Raw genomic sequence first — 13,619 nt, 5'->3', positions numbered from 1 at the left:
CCTCCAACGTGGCACTTTCTACTTTTTCTGCTGCACTCTGCTCTTCTTCCCTTAAAGTTTGCTTAAATTTAGTATCAAAATAGGATTCATTGCTAAGGAACAGCAAAGAGAATATCTGAGGTTATTTACAGCAACAATAATAATCTACTTTCCTCTGTTTTCAAAGACACAGTGCATCTCAAGGGGAAGGCAGATGATAAATGTGACTTCTATACAAGGGATGTGGGGTCAGAAAATTCTGTTTCCCCTTAGATCACAATTGCCCTGAGCTCACATGTAACTTCAATCACTTCCTAAACTCATGACATAGGTTGCTTTGGGGATGGAACTGGATGGAACAAAATCTTGCAGGACTAAATATTAGAGTGCATTTTTCAGCACTCAGTTGTGTCATTTCAGCCTCCATTTAGCATCTTTGAAATATGCCATGCACTCAGAACAGAGGTGCAAATTCTAAATAAGAACAACAGGAAAATATGGGGATCATACCTAAATAAAAATAAAATTCATCACAATTTTGAAGTCTCTTTTGTGCCAGTTATCATATGAGTAGCAAACTCACAGATTGACACAAGTAAGTGCACAAGCATGCACTGACCTTCCAGCATGTCACCAGACCTGTAACATCACATGCTTGTAGGTAGGCACTCTGTTTCAACATTTTACTTTTTTGGGATCTCTAAAGTATGCTGGCTTTCCACACTGAATCCAAAGAAAGTTGCTATTTTTGATCTTTGCTCTTTACAGGATTGTATTCTGATATGGAGCATTCTGCATGACACGGCAGCAGTATAGAATCTGATTTTTGGGGGATTTTTTCAGTACCTGTCAACCAGGAAATGAGATTATTATAAGAGGAGCTGAAATTGTACTTTTCTTTTTTTTTTTTTTTTTTACTCTGGATTATTTGATGGTGTGCTAAAAGAAAGCCCTAAAACCCTATGTTGCAGGCCAATTCAGCCTCTGACCTCTATGCCCATGCAAGGTAGGAAAGAAAAGAAGAATTTTAGGACTCCACATCAGCACTGGGTGATTCCTTTGCCCCCTCTAGCACAGATTTAAACATTTGCAGCAGGACAGAAGCCCTTTGGGACAGCCAAAGGCAGCTGTGGGATATGTTTGTTAATCAGTCCATGCAACTTTCTTGGGCAGTTTTACCAAACTCTGTGCACGAGCAGTATGACTGTGATTTTTGATCTGTGTGTTTGAAACATGAATAAAAATGAGGGTACATCTCTGCAAAGATAGTTGTTTTATCCAGTCAAATAAAAATTAAATTAAATCATTTTTGCTTTAAAATGACAACACCCAGCATCCAGCAAGTATTGCAATGTTTGATATTCCACCATACACTGTGATTCTTTTGCCCTTCTTTATTCCTGAATCTTCAGTTTGGTTTTCTGTAAAGTCAGCAGATGCTGTGTAGACTTCTTCTGTCAGTCCTTTTTTTGTGCTCTGTTCTGAATGCTTTCTCCATACTTATAATTCTAAGTACATTTTTATAGGAGCATTTTGAAATGTTAAATTTCTCTTAATGCCATCATGATTTCCTGGGACTTGAAGACAGAGACATTTGTTCCTGCTTGATACCTTTTGAATAACACTCTCCCTAACTCCTGTATTAACCAAGGGAAAATACAATACTACCTTCTAAATGGCTTGAAGGGCTTTTTGGCTGGAAGACAGAGATTGTGTCTTTGCTAGTGTATTCTTAAGAGTGCATAAAATATTTTGTTGATAGTGCAGAACAAACACAATTTACCAGGAAAAGAAAGCTGTGCTAGTCCATTCTGTGGTACAGGAGTTTCTTCTGTGGTTTTAGCAGGTAAGCCATGTTATTCATAGATCAGTTTGGAAAGCAGTTTGAGATCACTCAGAAAATTATGGTTTAAAAAAATGGGTAAAATAATTGCATGTATTTACATTCCGTTCATATACAGCCATGTGCCTAGTAATGCCATTAAGAAAAATGTCAAATTCTTTTGCAAAATATAATATGGCTTAAAAATAAATATAACATTGTCCTGTAGTTTAGCAATTATTAGAAAAAAAGTGCTATCCCTCCACAAAAGAATGCAGTTTCTTTCTCCTCACAGACTGAACACTAGGATGTAGGCTAACAGGCAGAGAAGACTGCAGCATCCAATTTAAGCCCTAGAATAGAAACAGCCTCACTGCTTGGGATAAGGCTGTATAATACCATGTGTAATACCATGTGTAATACCATGTATAATATAATGTATAATACCATGTATAAGACCATGTTGAGGGGCACAGAGACCAGGCAGGAGCCTTTGCTCACCTCAGACACTGATGGTGCTGGGTGAGATGCAGGTGGTGACCATTGCTGGGGGGCAGAGCATGGCTGTGGCAGCACTGCCCGTGCTCCTCCCTGTGCAGTGCCCTGGCAGTCTGGGTGAGCTCCCCTGGCCCAGCTTTCCAGGCAGACTCACCTCTGAGGGATGGCAATGCCCCCTCCCAGGAGTGCACTGGCCAACCTGAGCTGTGTGACAATGGCTCAGGAAGGAGAGCAATCATCCTGCAGAGTGGTTGTGGGTTTATTTCGGTGTTGTGTTGGGATTTTTTTTCCTAGGGTGGATGGGAAGATTTAGAAGCTGAATAGAGAAGCTCTTTGAGAATAACTGAAGCCATAGCCTGATGAAAAGTATTGAGGAATGTCTGCCAGCACATATGTTGAATGAAGTGCACTGCAGAACATGATATTACACAAAGAACTCCTTAACACATTTCTTAACTTGGGAGCAAAAATGGATGTTCAAAGAACGGCTCGCTTTCTTCACACAGTGTACAAGCCACCGTGCTCTGATGCAGTGCAGTGAAAATGGTGGAGGTGCTAACACCAGCATTTTGGGGAAGAAGCTGTTACCAGAGCCAAGGAAATTTGTCTCTGTTTGAAACTAGAATTATGACATCAAGAGCTGAGGGAAATTTCACAGCTGTCTCCTAGGAGACTGTTTTACAACATTCCAAAAAGACATGGAGTTGATTTGGGCAACCAAACACTCATCTTGGTACTTCTAGCATGAATGGAACAGGGAGAAACCTGCAGATGCCATAAATAGAATTGGCAGTCAAGCAGCCTACATTTCCTGTGAAAATTGCTCTTTATGTGAATGTTGGTTTCCCCACACCTGTTTTGCATTGATGACATTTTTTTGGAAGTTTTTCTTTAAATTTGGTTGCTGAAGTTTAATCAGCTGAACTTCTCAACTGATTCAGCAGGGTGGGCACAGGATCTTGAAGGTAAGAGTTTGCTTTCCCAGAATAATATCACTGTGTCTGTTTAGTTTTATCCATATATTGGAAGCTGTTTTCACTATCACGAGTCTAACCAAAAAAGAAAAGAGAAAAAATTATCTAAGTCTGTTTATATTTTCAGCATTAAATTTAAACAAGGTATTATGAGGTCCTTGAATCTAAAGGAAATTTTTGCTGCTTTGACACTGCAAAATGTGATGCTGTAAACTAACTGGATCTTTTCCAGCTCTACCTTATGTGCCTGGGTTGGCCTAGAACCAGATTTTAATGTTACTATTGGGAGTACATTTCCAAAGTAATAAACAATTAAACAGTAGCAATGTGGTGGTGAGTAAATTTCTTTACTGTTAAACTTCAGTTGGCTCAGGTTTCTGTTTCCAGTGATTTTACAAGCAAACACTAAATTCCTTCTTTATTCTTTCCTTGGATGACTTACAACCAAAACAGAGCAGGAAAAGTTTAATATAATAATTTTATAAAATAAAGTAGATTTTATTAATTATTTAATTCTGTGACTCTCTGACAATTATCCAGAACCAGACTTTTTCAATCAATGGTCTCTCTACTACTATTTTTATCATACTTTCTGTTGATGGAATTGTAGGACCAAGGATGCATACTATATAAGGTCTCACTGAAGTGTAAGTTATACTAGCTTGATTGCTATGGACTGCAAGAGTCATGAAGCAAATAATATAATAATGAATGAGAAGAAAGCTTTAAGGGAATTTTTAAAGGACTATTCAGCACTGACTTTCACACTCTTGTAGATGTGGAATAGGAAAAAGTATGTGAAAGCCAATCCCCATCCTGTAGTTTTGTGCATTCTTGGAGATGTATTTTCAAGTGTGTGACACACACTCAATGCAGATTTTCTCTGTCCTGGAATTCAAATGGGATGCTCTGTGCTTTCCAACATATTAAAATGTCTATAGGGGTGTTCTGTGTGGGTGCTCCATGGCATCTGTGCTCAAAAAAATAATATCTGAATGTCAGTCGTGTAGTGTGCTAAATTTAATGATAACTTAATATCCAGTCAGAATAATGGATGGACTTGTTAGTGGAGAGAACCCACCCTTTAGTTAAAATTCTCAAAGGACAAACATACTAGCAGAAAGACAGAAAAGCAAAAGAGCCAGAAAACCAAATGGCAAAGGTCTCATCCTGCACTTTGGATGCAGTCTTTAGTAGCAGTGGAAGTGTTAGATAGTAATGGAGGGGATGCTGGAAATCCTGAGAAGCAGTGACTGTCTTTGGTTGCCAATTTCTTTGGTCTCCACCGGTTCCAGCAGCATGGGTCTCCTGACACAAGCAGTGTGCCAGTGGTGCTCCCAGACCTGTGGAGCACGGATTGCTGCCCTGAGCTGCAGAATGGGCTGAGGCTGTGCTTCTACCTCACTAGAGGTCAAAGAATTTTGAGGTGTCCTCCTCTAGTTGCAGTGCTCATGTGACTATTACCCAAGGTATTTTATTTCCTGCTCTAGCCCTTTCTTACATTTGATTCAGTGCCACAAAGTTTTAGCATGCTTCATTCTTGCACAGATGGAATAAAGCAATGCATGTCCTTGTAAGCTGAGATCAAGACTGTCCCACAGGTAAAACTGGTGTAAGGTAATCCAGGAAACCCTTTCCCTCCCCACTTCTAAGTAGGCTTTTTTTGTGGTGCTGCTTTCCCAGACATTTTTTCAAAGCATTCGACTGTAGTGTCACATTTTAAATCCTCGTTCAGTTGATGTTCCTTCCACTGACTTTAAAGAGCTTTGGATCAGGCCCTAAGTAAATAATGAGAATTTCTTCCACCTTAATTTATGTTTAATTTCTAAACTAAGCAGTTATGTCTTTCATCTTTATTCTTTATATTTTCTCATGACTCTGCTTGTTATTTTAAGGAAGCAGTAATATATACAGCATCTATATACACAGACTGCAATATATGTATACTGCCTGAAGTACAGTGGATTGTCTTCATGAAGGGATGAATACATAACTGTAAGAAGCCCTTTAGAGTTCATCCAGAATACATAGTTACTTATTACATTGTAGCCTGGATTCAGTCAAAGGTGTATTCAATAGTAATGTAAGATTTTTCTATTTAAGCAGAGCAAACTATGATAAATGTTTTGGAAAAGATGCATATTCCAGGAGGATAAAAAGCACTCTTATTATCAAGCATGCTGCTTAAGACTGCAAAAATCAGGAAATGTTATTAGATGTTCAATAACAAAGAATAAAGACAATTATCTATCAACCAATGGAAAGTGGTTCCCAACTGTACATTTTCTAGTGTTCAGTCCCCAAACTAAGTGCTTCCAATTCCATTCCTGGGCACGTGTGCATTTATGTGAGGGCTTTTCAGTACAAAATCACATCACACTAGAGATATTGGCTTCTCCCTTCCACTTTCCAAATTAACAGTTGTCTATGAATGATATCATCATTGGCATGCTGGCTTTAAGCTGGTTTTGCTATGACATGAAATGCTTTGCATCATACTGTACATTTTGTCACACACCAGCTTTCATTTTCATTTCTGAGTAGAAGGATAAATATTGCCTTTGCAAAGAGTGGCAGCAGAGGAGAGAGAGAGATGGGAGATTGCTGTGGTTGTCGTGCTTCAGCAAAGCACCCTGTGAGATGTCACTCTGCATGCATCCCACCACCCCATAAGGATGGAAATTAACTTTTTCATTTGAAGTAACCTGAGCTGAGACAACGTTACCTTCACCTTACCTCGTTTACTCTAGCTTTGAGCTGCACAACTGATAGAAAGGCATCTCCAGAGGGGAATTTGTATTCCAGGTGCCTCTGGATACCTCTGTGCCTGTGCACCTTTGGCCGGTGCTTTGGCAAGGTGGGATTTATTGAAATTTTGATGCTGTGAGGAACAACAAACATTTCAGGAAAATGAAAATTGTATCTAGACATTTTGTGTGTAAAAGTGGCCAAGACATATTTAGGGGACACACAAGAATTTTTGGGTGTTTTCTGTAGATGAGGGAAACAGAAAAGCACACAAGTGCTACTATTGTCATTCAGATATTTACCTTATTTTCATAATTTCTTATTTTGACTAATATGAAATATCTGTGGCCAGTTTTCCAGGGGTATTGAGCCTTCAATACTACTGCTGAAACTGTTCAGTGCTGACACTGAGAACCTCTGTACATAGCCAAACTTTCCACACTACTATGTGTGTGAAGATTGTCTTACAAATTTATGACTTCTCCTGATGAATTTTTTTGTTTCTCTATGAGTATAAAAAACCCAGTCATTTCTTGTTTCTTAATAGTAGGGTAGCATGAAAATAAATCTGCAAAGTACTCTGCTGAGCTGGGTGTGAGGAAGGAAGGTGGCAGTGGGTATATATACATGAAGTTCATATCTTTTTATTTAAAGCAAGGCTGGGTAACACACCTCTGTGTAATGGTTAAAGATACAATAAATGCAGAAGACCTAAAAAATGAAGTGTCATAATTTCACCAAATAACACAGGAATCCTCTTGAAAATCTAATGCAGGATCATAGAATTAAAGCTGGATAAAAGTGCACTTGCATGAAAAGACAACTGATGTGGGTAGATAGCTTGAATTTAGCCAGTATCATTGTGGCTTTTCTAAAATTAAGACATCAGCCTTTATATTTTCTGAGTATCCTCTGGAGCATGAAAGATATAAAAGATTTTCCCATTTTGCTCAAAATGTCGGGAAGGATTTGCTTTGCTCTTATCCATGATAATTTGAAAGTTTAGACTCAGGAAAGTAAGGGGGATTTCAAGTAGAAGCTGATACACATGGTAAGAACCCCACCATTCCTTGGCATCTTTTGGTTATAATGAAACATTTTTCAGTTCTGCCACAGATTCTCTTCATCTAAATGCAGACAACCTTTATTATTGTTGAAATGCATGATACTATTCTAAACAATCTCAGAAAAATATGTATAAACCCTTGAAATATTTAGCTTTCCCTGTGTTGTACTATGTCAAGAATTCAGAATATGCTGTTTAGGAGTTTTAAATTCCATTTTTGCACAGAAAAGGTGCTGAATCTGAGATTTGATACTAATAGGAAATAAACAGCAAAGTCTGTGACAGGAAAGCAACCGAGTTTCTCTGAAAATCAACTCCAACCACACCCTAGCTCCTTTTGAAAGAGGGATTCTCCCAGTCCTTCTGCCTTCTGTGACCTAGGGAGAGAAAACCTAAAACAGAAATTTATTAAGTTCTTTATTTGTATTTTTGTACTGCCTTTAAGTCTCAGTATTAGTCATAAGGTAAAGAGTTTTCTTTGTCTAGAGACACTGATAGAAAAAGGATACTGTGTGAAACTACAGCTCTTTAGCCAATAAATACAGTATCAGCTTGGAAATTCTGCAGTTTCTTTAAGGTTGCATGTCTGAGTGTGATGCCTAAGTTAGTCACAGTAGGAAATTAAGCAATTTATTTTGTTACTTTAGAAATACCATATCTGAATAGAGAAAAGATTGAATTACTCTGAAATGTGCATGGAGTGCTTTCCTGAGTGTGGTTTTGACACATGATATAGGAAGCAAGTATAACACTACTGTTCTGATCCTGTGTCCTGGTGAAGTAAATAGAAAGCTTTTATAGGTACAAAGTGCCTCAGGAGCTTGCAAAATAATCAGGGTTTACAAAATCAAGCTTCAGAAAGTTAAACATATGCACTTACAAATATAGTTTAGAGAATTGTGGATAGTAATATCTGTGTAAAGACAGACTCTTTCACCTCTCTCAGTTTCATTTCTGTGCACAGTGTACACAACCAAGCATGGTTGATAACTTGATAGTTGCACACATAGTGGCCTGATAAATTTGCTGGTATCATTTGACTTTCTCATAAACATGAGGGTTTTTGTGAAAGTAATTAATGAAAGGGAGATTACATTTCAGAATCTTAGCTGGTGAAGAGATAAGAAAAAAGCTGCAAGATAAATATGTCAATATCATTCCTGAAGCAGAGTAAAAAAATCTCAACCCTAGCAATGTCAACAAAAACATGTTTCTCTTCAGATTTAATTTCCATGAGAAACTATGTTAAATTAAAACCTTCCAGTGCAGTGTCCTTCCATTTTTTGCATTTTTTACTACCTAGAGATCAAACAGTTTGACACAGCAAAAATTCTAGTGAGTTAAGAAGAAATGCTGATTGGTTTGTTGGCTGGTGGCCGGGGGAATGTTATGACCGAGTAATTATGTGTTCTGGACAGATGTATTAACCAGGCTTCGGGCTGGAGCCACTGCATATTATTTTAGTCATAAGACTAGGGGAACTGAATCATTTTCAAAGAGCTGGCTGGCTGACACTGCCTTAGTGATGCCTGTTCCAATGATTCTTTGGCAACAACTTCCAACGCTGCACTTATGACACAGTAAACAAAAACTACATTAAAGGTTTGTTTTTTAATCATAGAGAAGTTGAACATTTCCACTGAGCTATTTTGCTATTTATCAAGAAGCACTGAAGGTTATTGTACAGCTTCCATCCTTGTTTCCCTTACCAAAGAAGGGGAGCTGTTTAGCAAAATTGTTTTAGATCTGGTGATAGTAAAAATACTACAGAATTCAAGGTTTTTATCAATTCATTGAGTTCTTATCTCTAAACCTGCTGTGTCATGTTTGTTTATTCACTCACTTTTTGAGGTAAGAATGTTTTGTTTTTTTTTTTAATTGGACTGACAAGTAAAATGAAGGGGGCTTTCATTGTCAGCCTCAAGTTAAGAGATGGTGAGATTTCTTCTGTTCTGGTAAGTAACAACACTGTTTTGCAAGATTCTGAAATATTATATTGAGAGGTGAAGAAAGAATTTGGAAGGGAAAATAAAATCTGTATAAAATGCAGCCTTTGCTAAAAAAATGTAATTTTTGCATACAAAAACAGCATAATGTGTGCATACATTAATATTTAGAATCTTCTAAAAATTATACTTGATGTATTTCAGTGAGATTTGTCACCCAATAAGCATTAAGGGTCTTTAAGTTTTGAAGAAAAGTTCTTTATTAATTTTTCCGTCACTTGATTGTTGCAACTACTTTGTAAATGCACATTGCCAAGGTGTGGTTAATTTGCAAATGCACATTGTACAAGGGTTATTTTTTGGGGATGGGGGTGTTCTGTGTTTTTCATAGTTCTAATCCAACTGGTGCTTTCCCAAGGACACAACATAGAACAAGAGCAGCCCTTCATAATGAAGCGGGAAAGAGTCTGTTGTTTTGATTTCCCTCTGCAGTGATGGATTATGAATGTAAACTGTTTTGTAAGGTCATTTTGAACATTGCCCCGGAGGCACTATGTCAAGGGAAGCATAGCAAACAAGTCAAAGATTCTCTCTCTTGGAATTGCAATGGATTTAAATGAGAAAGGCTCTTTGCTGCCCTCTGATTCTAAGGGCACACTCTGTGACTGCAAAAATATAGATCTGCACCTAGAGCCCTGGCAGCTGGTTACAGGAGGCTTGAGAGGAAGCTTTATTTTTGGGTCTCTTACTTGCTCCTTGGACTGTGGTAAATGGCAGACTCTGTGCTCCAGGTTGGCCTTCTGTAAAGCACAGGTGATAAAGTGTTGGGGCTGACGACAGCTACTGTAGTGCTGAATGTCTGAGGCTTGTGGGGTTTTTTGGTTTGGAGGATGCTGTGAGTAAATGAATAGTAAAAAACACAAGGGAAAGAGTGTGCTATGGTAAAACGTAAAAGTCAGTCAAAACTCTCCTTTCAGATTTGTGCAGGGGTAAATTATCCGTGTCCCTGGAGATTCAGGGTGTCTTTTGATGTGTATGTTGGAGTCCCTTATAATTTGAACACCCCAGTCAATTATGAAGGGCCAATTTGGCCTGCAAATTTGTCTTCCACCCAACTCCTGATGGCAAAGGAGGGGTTTGTCTGCAAACTTCCTTTCCATACACCTCAGCTGCCAAAATTCCAGGGTCAGTTTGCTAAAACAGTGAACACGGGAAAAGTGAGATCCTGTTAAGGTATTTGTTCTCTTTTTTCACCAGGGCAGCACAGTGTTTCAGAAAAGCATAATGGTTTTTCTGAAAGAAGAAAAGAAAGATACAGTAATTTGGCTCCTGTACAAAAATATATTTTATAGTTTAATTTTTTAAAAATATTTTTCATAAACGGTAAGTTGTTGCTAGTGAAACATTGAGTATTGACAATTTCTATATATATTTTTGGCTTGATAGAAACTTAGTGAACAGAAGACAAAGAGATGCTTCTCTAACATGGACCACTGAAGGGAGACTCAAAGCATGCCTTGTGTTTCATTGTCAGATCAGTAACAAACTTGGTCACTGCTCTGATTTGGATCTTTCAAGAATCTTTTTTGTCCTGGGGAGCTTTGAAAGAAAGTCGATATTTTTTTCCTTTTCAGAATCATGACGTGGAATCAGAGAAGCAAATGCTTAATTTTCAACATAAGTCTTCACACACTTTATGTTTGTGTGTATCCATGCATGTGCATCTGCCTGGGTGTGTGCATAAATGATTCAGATGATAACCTGAAAGCCATTCAGTGGAAGACTAACAGATAAAAATTGAAGCCTTAAGAGGCATCTATAAATTTGTTCCAAACTCCCAAGTTATCTGAGCCTGTCCAAGAGAAAATCTAAAAACATCTTAGAGATCTTCAACAGGCCAAACCCAAAACACCCTAATCTGACTAGGAGACCCTCCTTTTGCATTTGGCTGGTTTGGAATGGGCCCAATGGATCCAACAAGTTGATGTAATGAGAAGCTGGGGGATTGCATATGCATAAATAAAACCCCGCTGTCAAAATTCCGTTAATTTAAATCCCCAGAATGTATATGAGTGCTCAACAGTTATTTATTAATTCCTTATCCACCAGGATGAGCTTAAATTGTGAGCTGAGTCCCTGGCAGATTTATGCAAGTTTCTTCTTTTCCTTAGTTGAAAAAAATCTGTGGTGGAAATTTTTTTGTTGGTGGTGGTGTTTCTGTGGATTCTTTTCATGTGTTTGACTTTTTTGGTTGGTTGGTTTTGGTTTTGTTTTTTTAAGAGTGAAAATAAACCAAATCCTTCTGGTTTAACAGTGATTTATTTTCTTGTAGTTACATCTGAGATGGTAACACTAAAATGTACAGCCCAGACCCTGGAGTCTCATGAGGCAAATATGTTAATGGCTTATAGATTAAAATAGCTATTATCTCATTTACTCTGGGAACAAGCTATGAGAGCTAAAAAATTAACAGTATAATGAATAAATATACTCCAAACAAGACCAAAAGTTGTCTTCTAAAGATGAAAAGTGGAAGATCATGAAGACTTCAGGCCGGCACTTTTTAATAAATTGTGCTGACAATTTTGTCAGGCTGCTATAATCCTTAGACTACACTATACATACTCCTACAAATTTCTGTAAATGGAAATAAACAATGGTCCTCAGGGGGACTGGCTTAGCTTACAAAAAGCAAAGTAACTGACACTACAAGTGAAGACCATCTTTTTTCCTTCAGTAAATTTCTTCAAACTGTGTGCATACAATTAAATCTACAAAATTGAAATGTAGTCTGCCCTGGATATATGGCTATGCACAGAGAAATGGGATGGATGACTGCCTTCAAGCAATAGGACCAGAAATCCATGCTTTTTGTGATTTTGAATGGTAAATTCAATGGTATAATCCTAGCAGACGAGAACCAACAGTGTGTTTAGTGAGCATTTACCAAGAAGTGACATCTCATTGCTTCTTTGGTGTTTGGAAGCCAAAGGAAGGCAGGAACTGCTACCTTGAAAAAAGCTAAATCCTGCTAATCTGCAGGTTGGTGACATATTTCCTCCTTCAGTCACAGCAACTCTTGAACCCTGGTTAGCATATAAATTTAGTTTAAAAAATTTATGAATGCAACATTCACCAGCGCCCTTAAAAGCCAAAGCATTTTCATCTTGAGCACAGCGCGGAGCTGATGCCGAGTGCCACCTCTGCTTTCCCCACTGTGTTCTGTGTCCCCAGCTGTGACACCCAGCCCAGCCTGGTGCTGGGCTGCCACCTTGCTTTTCAGAGATTAGAGCAAGTGGGATTTAGAGGCTGACTTGCTTGGCCCTGTTATCTTACAGGCTAGATTTTTTTTTTTTTCTTTTTTTTTGTACTGGCAAGGCTCCTGATATAGATATGTTATGGATACAGAGGAAAGCGGAGTATGAATGAAGATATTTTCTTTTGGTTTTGAAACAAAGAAAAAAATACAAATTCTGATGCTTACTGGGTTAGGGATGAGGATGTTTACAGGATAATTTGAGTGGGAACTAAAACAAAAGGAACATTTTCATCCTTTCTGATTAATAGGTGTTTGTAAAGCACCATGAAGATGAGAGGCATGTTAAGTGTTATTAATTAATATTCTTTCAAGATATTTATAAGATATTTATAATATTTATGTATTTATGACAACAAAAATGTTTCAATATCAAAGTGAATTATCCCAGAAAAAATGCCAAGCTTTTGATCTGCTTATACATCACATCACTGCAAACCTTTTCCTTTCAACCTAGAGTTACATTCAAAAGCAGAAAGATATACAGCTGACGTTTCAAACTGAACGACACCACGATAAACTAGGGTTTCTCAAGAAGATAAAATACATCATAAATCGGTGTAACACTTACCTCATTTTAAATATTACTGTCTCCTTTTATCAGGTAACACTATATAACCTCTCTTTACCTCCTTTCTTCCCATATTTTATTTGGTATATTAATTCTGAGCAATGATCACAAGCAGAATTTTTTTTTAATTAAAATCAAATATATGGCCTTAGAGGCTTAGGTTATCTGATAAAAATATTTTAATTAAAAAGATACCAATTCTTTTGGCTCCCTGATGAATTGATAATAATTGAAATGTACAGTGTTAATTTTAATCTGCAGCCAGTTGTTTAAAAAAATAATTCTTACCCTTTTTCAAAGTCAAAAATAAATAAGTAAATAGAAATTCCTGAAGGGGAAGAGGAACCTCACCCGATGGGCTTTTTATTGCAGATTGTCAAAGAATCACCCCATATTGGACAGAGCTTATTACATTTACTTATAAAGTTATTTTATTTTATTTTTCTAAGGCTAAAGAAGTGCTTGTCTGACTAAAATAACTGAGTTGTTTCCAGTTTCATGGTGCTCTACCTCTAGAGGAACTTTATATCTCTTACAAATGCACTTTCTTTACAAAATGTTGACTCTGTCATGATAACTGGGAAATGTATTTCACTAAAGCAAGGCTTCACACCTGGGTCTCGCCCTGAGGAGTGTGCACAAAGCAAGGACAGATTTCAAATGGAGAAAATTGTTTTTATGTTGGGAACGTGGCCGTTG

Source organism: Fringilla coelebs, assembly GCF_963513975.1.
Source record: "Fringilla coelebs genome assembly, chromosome: 4".
NCBI classification, from domain to species: domain Eukaryota; kingdom Metazoa; phylum Chordata; class Aves; order Passeriformes; family Fringillidae; genus Fringilla; species Fringilla coelebs.
The sequence above is the reverse complement of the archived record's forward strand: the minus strand, read 5'-3'. Positions refer to the sequence as shown.